This window comes from Lissotriton vulgaris, chromosome 8, assembly GCF_964263255.1.
Source record: "Lissotriton vulgaris chromosome 8, aLisVul1.2, whole genome shotgun sequence".
NCBI lineage: Eukaryota > Metazoa > Chordata > Amphibia > Caudata > Salamandridae > Lissotriton > Lissotriton vulgaris.
In genome coordinates this window covers 775,772,121-775,790,292 of record NC_141696.1, presented here as the reverse complement: position 1 = coordinate 775,790,292, position 18,172 = coordinate 775,772,121, and positions in this window count along the sequence as shown.

Sequence of the window (18,172 nt, the reverse complement as noted above, 5' to 3'; positions counted from 1 at the left end):
AACACGGACGTGACGCTTAAATTCTTACAGTCGCAGGTAGGCTTTTAGAATAAAAAAAAGGGATCTGTAAGAATAGATGTAGGTTTAATAGTGTGAAACCAAAGAGATAAAAGTTACAAAAGTTTCTTTGTTGCCTCGCAGGTCGACAACCCAGGAACAGGTAGCGTCCACTATCCGGCCTTCCTCCCTTTTTTCTATTTGATTACCTAGGTGTTCAAAGCAATCACTAGGTGTTGCCTAGAATTTGGGGAAGTTGGTCCATAACGTCTCTGTGAAATCCATCTACAAGCAACTCACAGGTAAGAGTGCTTGTAACCTTGACAGAAGGCGAAGCCCACGACGATTATTTCACCCAGACGTTATGGATCCTTCCGTCTCGAATTCTCTGCAAGACATCGCACCTATCCTAACTGCAATACAAGAAGAGAATGCTGCCCTTCGTAGAGATGTTACTCAGATTCAAACCAGTATTCAATCAGGTCCAAGTACTTGGAGCTTTTCTCCAACTCAGAAATCAATATTGAAACCTGCAACTTTTCAGCCTGGATTTCAAACTCTGCATTCTAGTTCCAGTTCTTCTACAACCCCAACTCAAATTCAAGTAATCACACCAGTACCTGTCCCCTTAGCACAACCAGAAAGATTTTATGGAGATAGCAATAAGTTTTCTATTTTCTTGAATCAATGTCATCTTCATTTTATTGCTAAACCTGCAGCCTTTCCTGATGATTCCTCCAAGATAGCTTTCATCTTGTCTTATTTAGGTGGAGACGCAGCGTTGATGTCAGTACCAATAGTACAGCGAGATGACGCTATCCTTTATGATCTTAGACGTTTTAAAAACACAATGAAAAAATTATTTGCTAAACATGTGTTCGTTCAGTCTGCTGATCACGAGTTGCTACATTTGAAACAAGGATCTTCAGACTTATTACATTACCTATCTCAGTTTAACAGACTAGTTATTGAAGCTCGCTGGCCCGAAGAAAAAAGAGTTTCTCTTTTCTATAAAGGTCTTAAAGATGAGCTTAAAGATATGATCACACAGATTTTAGACCCACCTGATGATATAGAGGACTTCATAGATTTAGTGGTGAAACTAAACCATCGTTTATCTGAACGAAGAGGAGAAAAAGGAAAAGCTGAACTTAAGATATTTTCTTTCAAAGAAAGAACTAACAGTGTAAAAGTAGAAACCACACCTAGGGTTGATTTAGGAGAACCTATGCAGATCGGAACTATTAAAGGACCTCTGTCCAAAGAAGAAAAGGACAAGAGGAGAAAAGTGAATCAATGTCTTTATTGCGGGAAGTCAGGGCACTTTGTTAAGGAATGTCCAGTTCGCCCAAATAAATTCAAGGTTAAGAACTCTGAGGTAGGGTTAGTACAGCAGTCGGAAAACTAACTGGCTCGACAAATCAAGAGGTCAGATTGTCGAGTGTCTTATCTAGTGTGGCCTCTATAACCCCTGAGATAACTTCTCATCACCTCAGCATAAAAATTTCTTTACAGTCTCTTTTAGGAAAAGAAAAGGTTTGGACTGTTGATGCATTAATAGACTCAGGCAATTTTATCGACACTTGTTTTCTAAAAGAACTAGATTTTAAAATAGAGTCTAAAGAACATCCAGAAGTAGTAAAAGCCATAGATGGTAAAGAATTATCACCTGGATTGATTCAATTTCGCACAGAAACGCTTTTAATGACTTGTTTAAGTATACATGAAGAAAAAATAACTTTTGACATTATAGATGCCCCTCAATTTCGCTTAATTCTAGGTATACCCTGGCTCGTAAAACATAATCCAAAAATAGACTGGGTAAAGAAAACAGTGTTATTTGATTCAGAATTTTGTCAAGCTTCTTGTCTATTATCTCCAGGTTTAGGATTACAAGTTCAAGGTAGTAATTTCCCATTACAGTCTAAAAGTGTATTGTTGTTGTAAGGAGTTCCAAAGGAATATGCAGACCTTCATGACGTGTTTGATAAACAAAAGGCTAACTCATTACCACCTCATAGAGATTTCGATTGTCGAATAGATCTTGTACCTGGGGCTACCTTACCATGTAGTTGAATCTATGCTCTCACTGAGAAAGAAAACGAACACTTGAGAGAATATTTAGATGAGTATTTGGCCAACGGTTTTATTCGACATTCGAAATCACCTGTATCCTCTCCTCTCTTTTTTATCCCAAAAAAGGGAGGTGAATTGCGTCCTTATATCGACTATCGAGCTCTGAATAATGTTACCATCAAGAACAGATATCCACTTCCTTTGATTCCGACTTTAATTGATCAGTTAAAAGATGCCACCATTTATACTAAATTGGACTTACGAGGAGCTTACCATTTGGTGAGAGTTTGAAGCGGAGACGAATGGAAAACAGCCTTTCGTACGAAATTTGGTTTGTACGAATATCAAGTCATGCCATTCGGACTCTGCAATGATCCTGCAGCGTTCCAATTTTTCATAAATGAAGTTGTAAGGGAATTTTTAGATATCTGCTGCATTGTATACATAGATGATATTCTCATCTATTCTAAAAACACCACCGAACATGTAAAACAGGTAAGAGTTATTCTTCGAAAACTTCTTGACAATTCCTTGTATATAAAACTTGAGAAAAGCACATTTCATACCACTAAAGTAGAATTTTTAGGGTATGTCTTAAGTCCAAAAGGTATCGAGATGGATCCAAGATTGATTCAAGCAGTACTTGACTGGCCAAGTCCTTCCTCAGTAAAGTTTTTTGGGGTTTGCTAATTTTTATAGACGTTTTATCTGTAACTTCTCCCACGTGATTACCCCAATAACTAGACTGTTAAGAAAGAATGTAAAATTTGAATGGAAAGAAGACGCTGAAGAAGCCTTCCAAAATCTTAAAAGACAGTTTACTACAGCACCTGTACTGATGCATCCAGATACTTCCCATCCTTTCATAGTAGAAGCAGATGCCTCTCAGCTTGCCATTGGTGGTATCTTATCTCGAAGAGATAAAGAGACTGGTCAGATGCATCCAATTGCATTTTATTCAAGGAAACTCACTCCTACTGAACAAAATTATGCAATCGCTGACAAGGAATTGTTAGCCATAAAAGCAGTTTTTGAAGAATGGCGTCATTATTTGTTAGGAGCTAAACATCCTGTAACAATCTATACAGATCATAGGAATCTACAATTTTTGCATTCTGTAAAAGCTCTCACAGCTAGACAATTACGATGGACATTATTTTTTAATGATTACAATTTCATAATCACTTATCGTCCTGGAAAAGAAAATTTAAAAGCTGATGCTCTGTCTCGCATGGGATTTGTAACTGAAAAAGATTGTACTCCTGAAAAAACTCAACCGGTATTATCTGATCACTGTTTCAAAGTAGGTGTAATCATTACTGATGCAATGGAAGATATAAAAGAAAAAATACAAGAAAAAACAATGGAAGAATGGCATGACTTGTATCCTTTGTTACAAAGTAAAAATGATTTGTTGTATATGAATGAACAAATTTTTGTACCCACCCAAGAACTCCAAAAAAAGGTGATACATTCCCATCATGACACACTTATGTCTGCACATCCAGGAGTAACTAAGACCAGTCATTCTATAAAAAGAACATTTTGGTGGCCCTCTTTGCTAAGTGATGTTAAATCTTATGTTGAGACTTGCGTGGTTTGCTCTCAAAATAAAACACTACATCAATCTCCCAGTGGTCTTTTGCTACCTCTCCCGATTCCACCTCAACCCTGGCACACAGTGTCCCTTGACTTCATAGTTGAGCTCCCTAAAACTAAGGAGGGTTTCAATACAATTTTAACGGTGGTTGACCACTTTTCTTGAATGGCTCATTTTATTCAGTTAAAGAAAATTCCTTCAGCCAAAGAGTTAACTCAGGTATTCTCTAAAGAAATAATTCGTTTGCATGGCATTCCATCAGTAATAATTTCTGATAGAGGTCCTCAGTTCATTTCCCACTTCTGGCAAAATTTAGAAAAAGTTTTAGAGATGGACATTCGCACCTCTTCCGGATATCATCCCCAAACGGATGGTTTGACGGAAAGAACTAATCAGACTATAGAACAGTTCTTAAGATGTGCCTTATCTGAAGACGAAAAGGAATGGTCAGATATCCTATGGGTCTTGGAATTTGCGTATAATAAAATGGATAATTCCTCCACTACTCTATCACCCTTCTTCTGTACTTATGGATTTCATCCTAAAAACATTCCAGGTTCCATACACGTTCCAACTGAAATACCGTCTTTAGAAGACCATATAAAAAAATTAATCTACGTTCAAGATCAGGCTCAATATCATTTGGCGCAAGCAAAAGAAAAGCAAAAAGAAACTTCAGACCTTCACAGAAAATCACCACCTAATTTCTTCATAGGAGATAAAGTGTGGTTGTCCACTAAGAACTTGAAAATAAAAGCTTGTAAAAAATTCTGCCCCAAATTTATTGGACCATTTCCTATTGAAAAACTAATAAATCCTGTTAGTATAAAACTAACTTTACCAACCAGATATAAATTTCACCCGGTGTTTCATGTATCTTTGATTAAACCCTGTGATCCTATGACTAGATTTAAAGAAAAACCAGCGGCCATACAAGTTGATGGAATTTCAGAATTCGAAGTTCAGAAAATCCTTGATTCCAAAAGAATTCGAGGAAAATTGTTTTATTTGATTAATTGGAAAAGCTACGGTCCAGAAGAACGGACATGGAAGCCTCTTTTAAATTTACAACATTCCCCTCGTCTCTTGAAACATTTTCACCTCCAAAACCCAAACAAGCCTAGACCTGTTCCTCGGATCTTGGGAGGACTCCTGAGAGGGGAGTACTGTCATGAATCGCGGTCCTAAACACCTTCTGCTCTACACTGAGCAGTTTTATCCCAGCAGGAAACCCACCCCTGTCCCGTGCACCCAGCACGCCAAATGTAATGTATGAGGAATGCTGCATACTAGTTGGTAGTGTTATACTTCAATTGTAAGGAACATTGCTTAAGTGTTGTGGGGTTATGTCGATCTTGTACAAAACTTGTCATATTTCCTATTTTGTCTCTTGGTACTAATTTGCTAATCTTTGTTATCAGAAATTGCAAACAATAAGATAGTAATCACAGACTAGTGCTTAAGCTTTAGGATCATGAACCATGCAGCCGGCTGAACTTCCTAAGACGCACACGCACGCTGCAAAACGGTGCGCAATGCGTCACCATCTCTTGGGGTGTGGCTCGGCTATAAAAGGCCACACCCAAAGCTTCCCGATGCTTCGCCTCCTGCCGCGCCCTCGAGGAAGACTCATCTTGAAGCGCCCTGGGATCCTGAACGCCAGCTGCCAACTGGAGATCGTCGAAAGGCTTCATCTTCCTGCATAATTTCCAGCGCGAGTTTCTGAAAGGAAAGAAAAAACACAAGCTAAGTGAAACCTTTTTTTTTTTTAGTTAGTTTTAGGGCGCCCAACGCAAGCAAGCAGCAAAGTATTGAAGAACTAGAACTTACCTGAAAGGATTCTTCAAGGACATTCCGTGCATTTGTTCAAAGAGACAGTTTGGGTTTTTCTAAAGAGTGCTTTGAGAAAATATCAAAGCGTAATTCATTGTAGACAATAATTGTGATCATTGAGTTTTGGCAATTGTTTCTTGTTTTAGAGTTGTTTCTTTTAGGTTGCGAAGTCAAGAGAAGACATAATAGAGTACACAGAGTAAGTGATATGTACAAGAAAATGGGCTAAAGTTTTTAGAGTGAAAAGGAACTAATGAAAAGGGAGTAACTTATTTATTATAATTTACTTCTTCTTAGGAGAAAGAACGCGAAACCTCCTTTTTGGCTTCAACTCACTGCAACCTACACAACCACAACCCTCCACGACGACAACACGGACGCAACGCTTAAATTCTTACAGTCGCAGGTAGGCTTTTAGAATAAAAGAAAGGGATCTGTAAGAATAGATGTAGGTTTAATAGTGTGAAACCAAAGAGATAAAAGTTACAAAAGTTTCTTTGTTGCCTCGCAGGTCGACAACCCAGGAACAGGTAGCGTCCACTATCCAGCCTTCCTCCCTTTTTTCTATTTGATTACCTAGGTGTTCAAATCAATCACTAGGTCTTGCCTAGAATTTGGGGAAGTTGGTCCATAACGTCTCTGCAAAATCCATCTACAAGCAACTCACAGGTAAGAGTGCTTGTAACCTTGACATTAAGACTACGTTGGACACTTATTCGATGTTTGACCCACCCGTCACCCTAGCTGTTATAGATTGCTTTATGTCCCATTTTTTTCTCTCCACTACCGAATTTTCCTCAGGATGGAATGGACTAGAGTACCGCAATGCAACGCTAAAATTGCCCATTGGCCTCCTTGTAAGCTCGAGAGCTAAACGCATGACACTGGTCAGAATGTGGTGTGCCAACTGCGGATGTGCCAATAAAGGCTCGCAAATCTTTTATAACAGTTCGAGCGTCAGCCGAGCACTGAGGCCACATCCAAATGAACCTTGAACATGAATCCACTGCGACCATGATATATTTATAGGTACCATCCTTCTATAAGGGACCGCAGTGGTCCAGGTAAATGCAAGATAATGGTTTATCTGTAATTAACAGGGGCGTCTGTGCAGGAGGTTTCACTGTAGAGACTTTCATCTTTTGGCAGATCCAAAACATAGCTTCTGGTCTGTTTCCTCATGCGGGGCCACCAGTATCTCTGTTTTAATGACACTATGGCGGAACACACCTGCATGAGCAGAGGCGACCCCTTCATGTGCTGCTAAGATTAGTCCTAATCTATGTTCCATGTTTGGAATTACCCTATCCCCCGTTCCAGGGATTCAAGCAAACGGATCATTGTTCAGTTATATACGAGTATTTGAGTGAAAACCCTTTCGGTAATGTTTTACCACTGTCTTTGCTTGGAGCATTGACAGCTATCATTATTTTTCTGTCTATTTTTGCTTTTGAACGAGTGATTGCATCTACGAAAGCCCTTTTCCACAGCTGCCTTTGCGGCTTCATCAGCTAATGAATTCCCTGCAATGTGAACGCCATCACGTTGATGGATCAGCGTAGTAATCATGTGAGTGTTTTGTAGTCCTTGTCGTAACTGAACTACTTGTTCCCAAAGCAGTTTATGCTTGATTATGCCACTTTTTCATCTTTGTAACTGTTTTGAATCCGGTTCTGCAAGTATTCATTGTAAGATTGAACACAGTAATAAAAATCGCACACTATGAGTGCGGGGAATTCACGGTCCATATTCCCAAGAGCCATCTTGAATGCTTGCAGTTCAGCTCGCTGAGCTGTACAATCTCCTAGAGATTGTGTTTTAGTGACCATTGGTCTGAATTTGCCATTGCGCCAACGACCTTTAATGATCGCTCACGCCGCACTATAGGCTTGTTTATCTGTTGTAGTTATACATTCATACTGATCTGGAGGCAGAATTTCAGTGGGCAGAGGACATTCTTGTTCATATTGTAGAAATGCTTGTGTTTTCAAATATGGATGAAAAATGTATTCAACGTCTGTTGCAGCAAGAGAATTAACCCATTGTATCCATCTTGCATTTTGAATGCTCGCTTTTGTTACTGCCTCTAAAGAAGGTACAGGTTTACCAACCATAATTTGTTTACCCTGTGCGAGGCCTCTCTTTTTTGCTACTGAAGTTTACCCGCTGTCAGAATCTTTGTCTGTTTTCTGTTGAAGTGAATTGCATTTCTGCTTGTGTGTACAAATGTGATTTGTGAGCTATTGGTACTTTTTCACCTTTGTTAAAAGTTAAGTACATGAATCTGCATTGTCCTGGAATGATTCAGATCACTAAGTTGCGTGCGTTTATGCCTGTCTGCAAATGTTCTGTTGCTAACATGTCTGTTTGCAATAAACACAAAATGTATGTGTGTTTTTGTGTCCAATTTATTGTTTTGAAATCAGGTTTGATTAATTTGTAGAGAGGTTTAATCCTTTCTGCGTAGTTTAGAATGTATGTTCTTCCGGAATTAAGAAAATCTAGAATCAACTGTAAGTTTTTCAGGGTTTTTGGAGGTTTGAGCAGCGCACATTTCTCTAGAAAGTTTGCTGCCAGGCTTTTGCCTTCACTTGAAAGTTCATATCCTATAAAGAGGATGCTTAAATGGGCAATTCTAGATTTTTTTATTGAATTTGATCCCTTTAGAGGCGAATCCCAAAATAATTGTATTCACCCTATTCAAGTGCCTATCCAAGTCATCATCTGTCAGATAGATGTCATCGACATATGAGAAGCCTTTGTCATCATGCGCTTGTAGTAACTGTGTTACTCTCGCTGAAAATAACCATGGACTATTCTTGAATCCCTGATGGAGGCGACATAAGTGACGCTGTGTCCCCATAATTGAGAAAGCCGTCAAACACCTACTTTCTGGTGCAATGTTTTGACAGAAAAAAACGTTAGAAATATCTGATGTGGTTTTATCATTTTTACGCACATCCTTATTCATTAATGCTGCACTGTGTGCATTTTGTACTGTAAAAGTTTTGCAACAAGAGTTTAGATGTCTATAATCCAATACTAGACAATACGTATTGTCTGGTTTGGAGACAGGGAACAAAGGATTGTTCATTGATGAGGTGCATGTTTCAATCACCCCTTGGTATTCAAGTTGATCTAATATCTCCCTGACCTGTTTTTTAGCTTCTTCCTTAGCTGGGTACTGCCTTTGTGCAGTTGGATGATTTTTCAACTGGATTGTATGGTGAGTGAGGAAAATAAATTTTATATGGCCAAGAATGTCCCCTATCGTGTACCCCAACGTTCAATGTATGTGCATGACATCCATGCATTTTCCCTCTATGGCCGAAATGATGACGCCTCTGTGTTTACATTGGTGTCCAACGTTAACATGTCAGTTACCAGGCCCTCCATGAAAGAAAGGATAATTCTGCTTTTAAGCCTATGTTGCCAATGTCTTTACATGGTGCACGTTTTTAACATCGAGATGCACCCGTTTTGAGGCTCCACAGGGCCAGGACACGAATCCAGGCCTAAAGCCACCTGAAACACTCTGAAAGCTGCAGTTTAGTTATTTATCCCTGAACTCTCACACATTTCCTGCCACAGCCGAGAGATGCCCAGCAATTGCCTGCCAAGACAGTGTTATGCCTACAGTTATCTGTTCTGCTCCACAGAAACACATTCCTGCCTAATGAAAAGGATAAACATATTCCGCCTGCAGAAGATAGGGCCTAGCCTTTCTGTCTCCATTTAAGTGATTTACAGAGCTCGCATCCATAGAAAGCCCATGGCCCCCATGTAATGAACCAAGAAATGTATGTCCGCACTGGCTCTTACTGATGAGCAACCTTTGCTTGAGTGACCTTTATTTCAGATAAAACATCCCCGGACCCAAGATATCAGATATTACTAGATGTACAAGTCGTCCTGACACTGAAGATTTCTCTACTAGACCGAAAGTCAGCCCCCCCCCAGCTTCCCCTAGTCACACGTCAATTACACGTCATGACCAAGTTGCACACAAGTAGGGCAAAGTTCCAGCTGGCCATGCAACCCCCTCCATGTATCCACCCACTTATGACACCTCCATGACATCTCAGGTGTACGCCCTCATGCACGCCCACATGCTCTTATCTCTTTCTCTTTCTCTGCCTGGAGCGCTCCTCCTTCTCTATGTACGAGATTCAATGTATAAATATTGTACTCTGTGAATAAAGTTCAGAAGACCCTTCCTGAACCTTAGTGGTGATGGAACAGATTCTCCGCTAACCCGGGTTATTGTAAATTAAAGCCCCTTTGAATCGGACACCACGGACTCTGCCTCTTATTTAATGCATGAACTTTCCTTTAAGTATAGAAATTATGAAAGGGTAATATTTATTTACCACATTAATTTGGCGCCCGACCAGGACTGGTCCCTTTCCCCACTCGCCGGTGATGTAAGTCCAGCTTTTGCCCCCCTTCTACAGCCGTGACGGACTTCAGAGTGCACGCCGCGGGACTTCCCGCTTAGTCCTTCAGGCCCACGAGGAGGACGGACTGTGACCAGGCATCCACACGAGGCGGTGAGGAATGCGGATCATCCCAACCAGAGCCCAAGCCATGAGAGAGCAAGGTCCGAGGTATCCAGAGGCCCACCTGTTCCGAAGCGCATGCGTAGTGCGTAGCAGCAGCCAGAGTTCGTAGCAGTCCAGTCCAGTCCAGTGTCGAGTTTCCGAGGCCTTCAGTTTTTCTTCCCGGTGAGTACCGTTGTTGGGAACGCATCTAGACGGGTTCATTAATTTGTGCCCGGTCAAGACGGGTCTGGGTACACAGACCCGGTCCAGACGTGTTCACTTAGGTGGATACGGTATGACGTGTCTCTTTATGGGACCGGTCTGTTCTGTACTGTTTTAGCAGTGCATCCAGTAATTCAGTATTCTAGTATTGTCTCTCGAGATTTCCAGTATTATGTTTTTCTATGTACTAGGTAGTATCTGTTCGAAATGTTTTTAATGTGTTTGATGTCGTGGTATGAATGATTGTTTGCATTTCATTACTGTGTTTATTGTGTTCACGTTCTAGTAAGTACAAATATGCCACTGTTTTTAAAGTTACGTCAGATAGGGACCAGGAAAGGAATATTAGAAGAGTCAGTTAACATCCCACCTAGAGACACACCTGGTCATTATATGTACAACAAGCATGGGCTAGATGCCATATTGTTTTTAGACTTTAGATTACACGAAGGATTTAGAGGAGAAGTACAGATGGCCCATCTCGGGAACATGGGATTCTGAATGCATTATGAGAGTAGAGGAAGCTCTATGGAAAAAGAAATCAAGACCCTCAGATGCCATTGAGTTATGGCGCAAAGAGTCACATAGGAGAACAGAGAAAGAAATTCATCAAGCAGAGAGAACTAGACAAGGTCAAGGCAGAACAGGCTGATAGAGAAAGAAATGCCGTTGTTACTGGTCCTCTCAGAAGAACTAGCTAAAGTGACCCCCTCAGAAACACCCCGTAGGTCGCGAACGCCACCACCTGTACCCTTTAGAGTATGTAGAAAGAAGCCGACAGCATCAGAGGCTTTTATTTCCGCCTATCTAGAAGAGCCCGCACCGGACTACGTAAACGCAGATTTCCCTCCGCCCCCATCAGCAGACCAGCTCCAACAGCTTCAGCAGGTCGTGAAAGACGACGTAGGGCCAGGGGCAGTAGGGGGAGGGAGGCCTATTGTAGATGTAGCAATTCCCCAGTGTATATACGATCCAGAACCAGGAAAGGGCTAAATGCTCATGATTTCACTAAGACTAGGAAGATTTGTGGAGTTTCTTGTAAATAGCTCCTTGTAAATATGGCTTGTGAGGAGCATATTCTCATTTAGACTTGTTGTGTTCCTTGTGCATTGCGCCTTGTAAATATGCCTTGTGAATAGCGTGTCATTTTTGGACTTGTTGACTTTCTTGTAAATATGGCTTGTGAATAGCGCCATGTGGATATGGCTTGTACAGAGCATGATATTGTTGCGTTAGTCAGGAGAGAGCTGGATCTCTTTCAACTGCTTGGAGAAAATGTTTTGAAGATGTGCGTAAGTGTTAATTGAAAACGTGGAGTGATAAGTTCTTGATTTTCCCATGTATCTGCAGTCATTGGGGAATGATTGTGTTTGAGCCGCCTAAGGCTTAATATCTTGGATTGAGACAGCGGTATTTGTTTTAACATGCTGTTTAACATGCATGGTTATGTGAGCTGACACTAAAAGTCAGTGAGTGTTTAGATGAATGATGGTTTGATTTCACTTTTTCATTGGTTACTGGTTCTGCCTATGTGCTTTGTCAAAGCTTGCTGACAGCATGGTAACATCTTGCATGGAGAACAGAAAGCAGTGTTCATTTAATTTTCTATTTGAAATACGTCCACGAATTTGTGTGGGTTTGCCTTGGAACACATGATTTAATGTGTTTTTCCGGAGGTCGGAATGTTATAAATCAACCAGTCGGATTGTGATACGAGTTTTCAGCTGTGAATGGCACACGAACCAGTGTTTTAGAATTAGTGTGTTCGGTTGTGGAGAAGAAAATATAAAACAGACCCATCATAGAATGTGCTTTTAATTAGTGAAATGCAACCGTGTGCTTTTATAGAAAATAATATTATAGAAGATATATATGGATATTTTCCTACTGCAAGCTGAATTTTCTTTTCAAAATGTAAATGTTTCTGACATGCAGCAGACCAGTGTGTGACAGTTATCACACTCACTTAGTTAGTAAAAATGGCTGTTTGAAAATGAATGAACCAGGCCCTTTTAATAGGTAGCATAGAAAGGCTTGCACACTAAATTTTGACTTTTTTGTTATTCAATGCAAACCTTTTTAAACATGCTGTCTGATATATGTTCACCAGCTTTTGAAAATAGGATTTATTATGTCTGATCCAGAGGTCAGTTAGACTGTAATGCTCACACAGGAGGTTTCAGATAAAACATTTAGTGGAGAAATTTCAATTGATATGTGCAGAGAAATATTAAACCCAACAGTCCATGATAATTCGTTTTTTCAGAATCAAATTGCCCCCTTTTTGTGTGTTAATCTGCATGCTAAATAAATGCCCATGTTTCAAATGTCTTGCCTTCTAGCTGCATTAGTTAGACAAAAGTGTCTTCTTAGAAAGAGGAGCTTTCAAGTAGCAGTACTTTATAACAGAATTATTTTAAAAATGCTAGCATGTGACTGTGTTACAGATTAATTTGCTTTTTATCACGTTTTAAATTTGCTCTAGTTAAGTTAGAGAATACTGATTCTGACGTAGGAACAGTTATGTTTAGAGTTCCAAGGAATGTGTTTTTCGACCTTGGATTTAGCCTGGTTCCCAGCGAAAGAATTTTTATGAGGGGAGGGCTTTTCCCTCTTGAAGCACCTAGCAGTGCCTGTCTTGTTATTATTGGCTATGTTCCAATCTCTCTCCGCGGAGAGAGATGTTTATGTAAGGGAGGGGTCAAGTCACTCTTCCTTGCTGTCGGCGCAGACAGCTTCATTGCCTTCAGATAAGGGATCCTTGCATATGCAGAATGGATTGGCAGGAAGCTTTGCTCCTGCAATGAGCTCAGTGTTGGCAGTGATTCAATTTTACATCACAGTGTAGCTTGGCTCCTACTTGGATCAGATTCAAGACTCTGAGCGCGAACATCTTTCTGGAGGTGGGGGCTGCTTCTCAGAGGAGTGAGGCAGTACACGCAGTCAGACTACACAGTGTACCAATCTTTCTCATGAAACAGCCTAGAGAGGGTAGATGGCTTGTCCCTTATTGAGGTTCCTGTAGATCAAAGGGGTCCCTATGTACGAGGTTGTGTACTAGGACAGGACAGTAAGTTTCTGATTGACACAGGGGCGAGCAGAACTACCATCAGCCATGACGAGGTTCCAGGGGCACCTCTCTCAGGCTCACAAAATATTTCCTTGGGATTTTCAGGAAAGCCTATTGTTAATGAAGTGTCAAAGCCAGTTTCCCTTGGAGTTGGTCCACTGTCACGTACCACAGACTTGGTACTTACTAAATCATGCCCAGAAAACTTGCTAGGTATAAAGACATTAAAAGAACTAGGAGCAGTTATCTGTTGTTCTCCGGAAGGAGTGCGACTGTTCTTACGGGATTTTAAGGGACATTATGTTCTGAAAGATTTTGAACCCAGACCACAGAATGTACCACAGCACCTATGGGCACAAGGTCCGACTGACGTAGGTTACATGAACATAACACCACACCGTGTCACTTTCAAAACAGGAGTAGTACTCCCACGTATACGACAATACAAGATGCCACCTGAGGCCTAAGTGGCCTTATTAAAGATTGTTGACGAACTCATTGCACAAGGAGTAGTAGTAGAGACTGACTCAAATATATGTAACTCACCTGTCCTTCCTATCCTTAAACGATCAGACCCTAATGCACCACCAGTTTACAGACTAGTAGTTGAACAAACGTGTAGTACCACAATACCCAGTGGTCCCAGACATTTCTTCATTACTGACTGCTATTGATTCTGAAGCATCATTCTTTACAGTAACTGACCTGAAAAATGCCTTTTTCAGTGTTCCAATTCATCCAGACAGCCAGTATCTCTTCTGATTCAGTTTAAGTGGACGTAGCTTTAAATTTTTAAAGGTTTTACAGAGAGCCCTAGCATTTACAGTCAAGCATTAAAAAGACAGCTAGACAGTATTCACATGCCTACTGACACTGCGCTACTCCAGTACGTTGATGATATCTTGATCACTGCACGAACAGAAAAAAGTTGTGAACGTGCATCCCTGACAGTCTTATACTTTCTGGCAGACAAAGGACACAAGGTGTCCCCTTCTAAGTTACAATTCTGTGTCCAGCAAGTTGTTTACCTTGGTCACTTGCTGTCCAAGTGGGGGAGACAGCTTACACCAGACCGCACTCAGTTAATTGCACACCTTCCACAGCCCAAGACACAGAAGGAGGTACGAGCTTTTATTGGCCTCACTTCTTACTGCAGACAATGGATTCCCCAGTATGCCTATCTAGCCAAAACACTCATACAATTGACAACACAGGAGGCAGCGTCTTCGACTGTCCTCCTTTGGACACAAGAACATACCTTGGCATTTGAAGAATTAAAAAGAGCCTTATGTCAAGCGCCAGTTTTAGCGACTCCTAGTTACAGCAAACCATTTATGCTTTTCATGACTGAACAAGATGAAACAGCATTATCTGTCCTTACACAAGATCAAGCTGGAAAACACAAGCCCTGTGCTTATTTTTCTAGTACATTAGATCCAGTGGCCCAGGCTCTGCCTGCGTGCCTGAAAGCAGTTGTAGCAACAGCTCTAGCTATTAGACAAAGTGGCCAGACTCCATAGTGTTAGGACCTTCCCTGATAGTCCAGGTACCACATGCAGTGGAAGTTCTCTTTAACAGAACACAGACACAACACTTAACTGTAGCGAGACTGACAGGATATGGACTGACGTTATTCCAGCCACACATAGAGATCAGACAATGTAACATTCTTAACCCTGCTACACTTTTGCCCGTAAGTACAGTAGACACCGCACCACATGACTGTGTGGAAGTAATAAATACAGTGACGAAACCAAGACAAGACCTGACAGATATGGCACTTCCAGATCCTGACCTGACACTTTATGTTGATAGTTCATGCATGAGAACAAGCACAGGAGAGTTAGTGGCCGCATATGCCGTGACCACTGATACTGAAGTCATAGAGACCCACAGAATAGACACACTGTCAGCACAAGCAGCAGAGCTCATCGCTCTGACACAAGCCTGCATAAGAGCCAAGAACTTGAAAGTGAACATTTATACAGACTGACAGTACGCTTTTGGCGTAGTCCATGACTTCGGAGTTCTCTGGAGGGAGAGAGGTTACTTGACCTCTCATGGGGCCAAAATTCAGCATGGCCCACTTATTCAAGCCCTGTTAGAAGCAATACATTTGCCTCAGCCATAGCTATCCTGAAATGCAAAGCATATACCAAAGTCACAGACACCATTTCCCAGGGTAATGACCTGGCAGACCGAATTCTAGACTTACAGTCCAGACACTAACAGACACGACAAAGACAGAGGTACCATTACTGACGAATAGCATGACAGTCAGGGATCCTTCACAAGATGTACTCGACATACAGACACATGCCACTTCAGATGAAATAAAGAAATGGACTGAACAAGGAGGGGTCCAGACTGACTAAGGTTGGATGACTAAAGGCAAAGCTACATGGTTTCGTCCAGATTCCATGGTACAAGTAATCATAAACACAAACACATAGTCCAGCACACTTGGGAGAGAAGGCAATGCTAGACAGTTTACAGAATATCTGGTTTAACAAGCACCTGCGTGCATCAGCGAAGCAGAAAGTACGTACCTGTATGATCTGTTGCCAGTTCAATCCAGGTAAAGGCATCCCGGTGGAACAAGGCGGATTTCATCCTCCTGACCACCCTTTTGAGTTCCTTCAGATGGATTATATCCAAATGGACAGATGCAAAGGTTATAAGTATGTCTTAGTAGTAGTGTGTGCACTAACTAGATGGACAGAAGCGTACCCAGTCCCAGATTATACTGCAGCAGGCCTTGTAGAAAGCCATAATCAGACACTTAAGACCAAAGTTAGCGAAAGTCTGTGCAGAAAAAGGCGTGGATTGGATGGTAGCCTTGCCGGTTGCCCTCTTTTATATGCGTATGGTAGCCCATTCCAGAACAGGCCTATCTCCTATGCCTAAGATAATATCTGATGTTGAGAATAACATGCTGACAGATTACCTGGCTTCCTTGATGTCTGCACCACTCTCTTTTCATTCACAGGTTGCCGCCGCCTTCCCTGACAACACCCAAGTCCAGGAGCCTGCCATAGTCCCTGGAGATGTTATCTATGAGCGGAACTTTTGACCGATCAAGCCCCCTTGAGCCACATTGGAGGACGCCGAAGCTTGTGCTACACACCACGAGGACTGCTATCCGGCTCGAAGGATGAAAAGGAAATTCTATGGACAATTTGGAACTTTAACAATGACAATAAAAATGACAATGACCCCAGTGACTCAAAACCCCCTTTTTTAGAAAAACTCCGCATCAGGAGTATTAATCCAAGTTACGGTCTAGTAAGTCAGACAGTTTAATTGTTTAAGTCCCTCTCGGGTGAATCGGTTAGACAGGTTCCTGACATGTATGAGACCGTAGATCAGAATAGCAGTAGACAGAGAGATAAGAGAGAGACGAACTGCAAATCCCTTCGCAGTCGATTTATAATAACTCTGATTATTATGTTCCTTTTAAGCATAACAATTATATGTATCAGCTTGACACTACATGTTTTCTTTCCTCCTATTACCTCACATGTACACTTTTCTTTTAACGACACTGCAGAGCACACATTTAGTGATCTGCCACCCCATGAAGCACTGCGCAACAATTCTTTCATTCGTATGTTGCACCATTCTCATCAGACCAGCAATGCAACAAATTGCTGGGTATGTGGCCAACTCCCGCCTTATCAGAAAACGAAGGGAGTTCTGCCCTTCTTCCCTTTTCCGTTCTCCCACAATGGTTCGTGCGGAGCATGGTTTGCTTTAATGACATCACTAGATAACAAGTCCATAGGTAACCAGAATGAATGGATATATGGAAACCTGAATAAAGTAATGAATGATGCATGTTTCCCAGACGAAGACGGGCTCCCTCAAAGGAAGGGGACCGACCTAGAAAATGAAGAGTACAAGCAAGGAAATGCTTCCCTCAATTTTATAATACTGAATGTTCAGCCCAAGCAAAATACAGGACCACAATCTATTTCAGTCCTACCAGCAAAAGGTGATTTGTGTGTTAGAAAGAAAGGATCAGTACATATGGGACACAGTGAAGGTAATACTGTAGTAGAGTTTAATGGCCAAGGAAAGTCCATTTTCAAAGCATCACGCCATACCTATTTCATTTGCGGTCAGACAGCCTATGTACATCTGCCCTCAGACTGGGGTGGAACATGTTATATAGCTTTCCTTCTGCCCCCTATCTTTCTAGCCCCATCCCATTATCATTGAGATTCACGACTAGTACATGTCAGACACAAGAGGGAGATAAATTCCCCAGTTGTTGATCAGACTGGGACAGCTTGGGAGCAATATACAGATTTCAACAAAGGATTCTTTTTCTTCATAGGTCCCGTCCAAAACAGTAAACTCATACGCAGGTTAACAAGAACTCTGGAAGCAGTAGTAAATGAGACTGCATCTGCCCTGGCTAACTTGACCCAGGAGCAGTCTGCCATGAGACTGTCTTTGTCTGCAGTGTGACCCAGCGATTTGCAGCTTGTGTGCCACTGCCTGTATTCCCCATCCACGTATCCAGAAGAGACAAGAAGAGCAAATGATGCAGTATGACCATATACAAGGTCTTATGCATATAGATGTCACTTGAAGGGAACGTAGGGGACAAGGAGGGAATGAGGAAAATAAATTTTATATGGCCAAGAATGTCCCCTATCGTGTACCCCAACGTTCAATGTATGTGCATGACATCCATGCATTTTCCCTCTATGGCCGAAATGATGACGCCTCTGTGTTTACATTTGCGTCCAACGTTAACATGTCAGTTACCAGGCCCTCCATGAAAGAAAGGATAATTCTGCTTTTAAGCCTATGTTGCCAATGTCT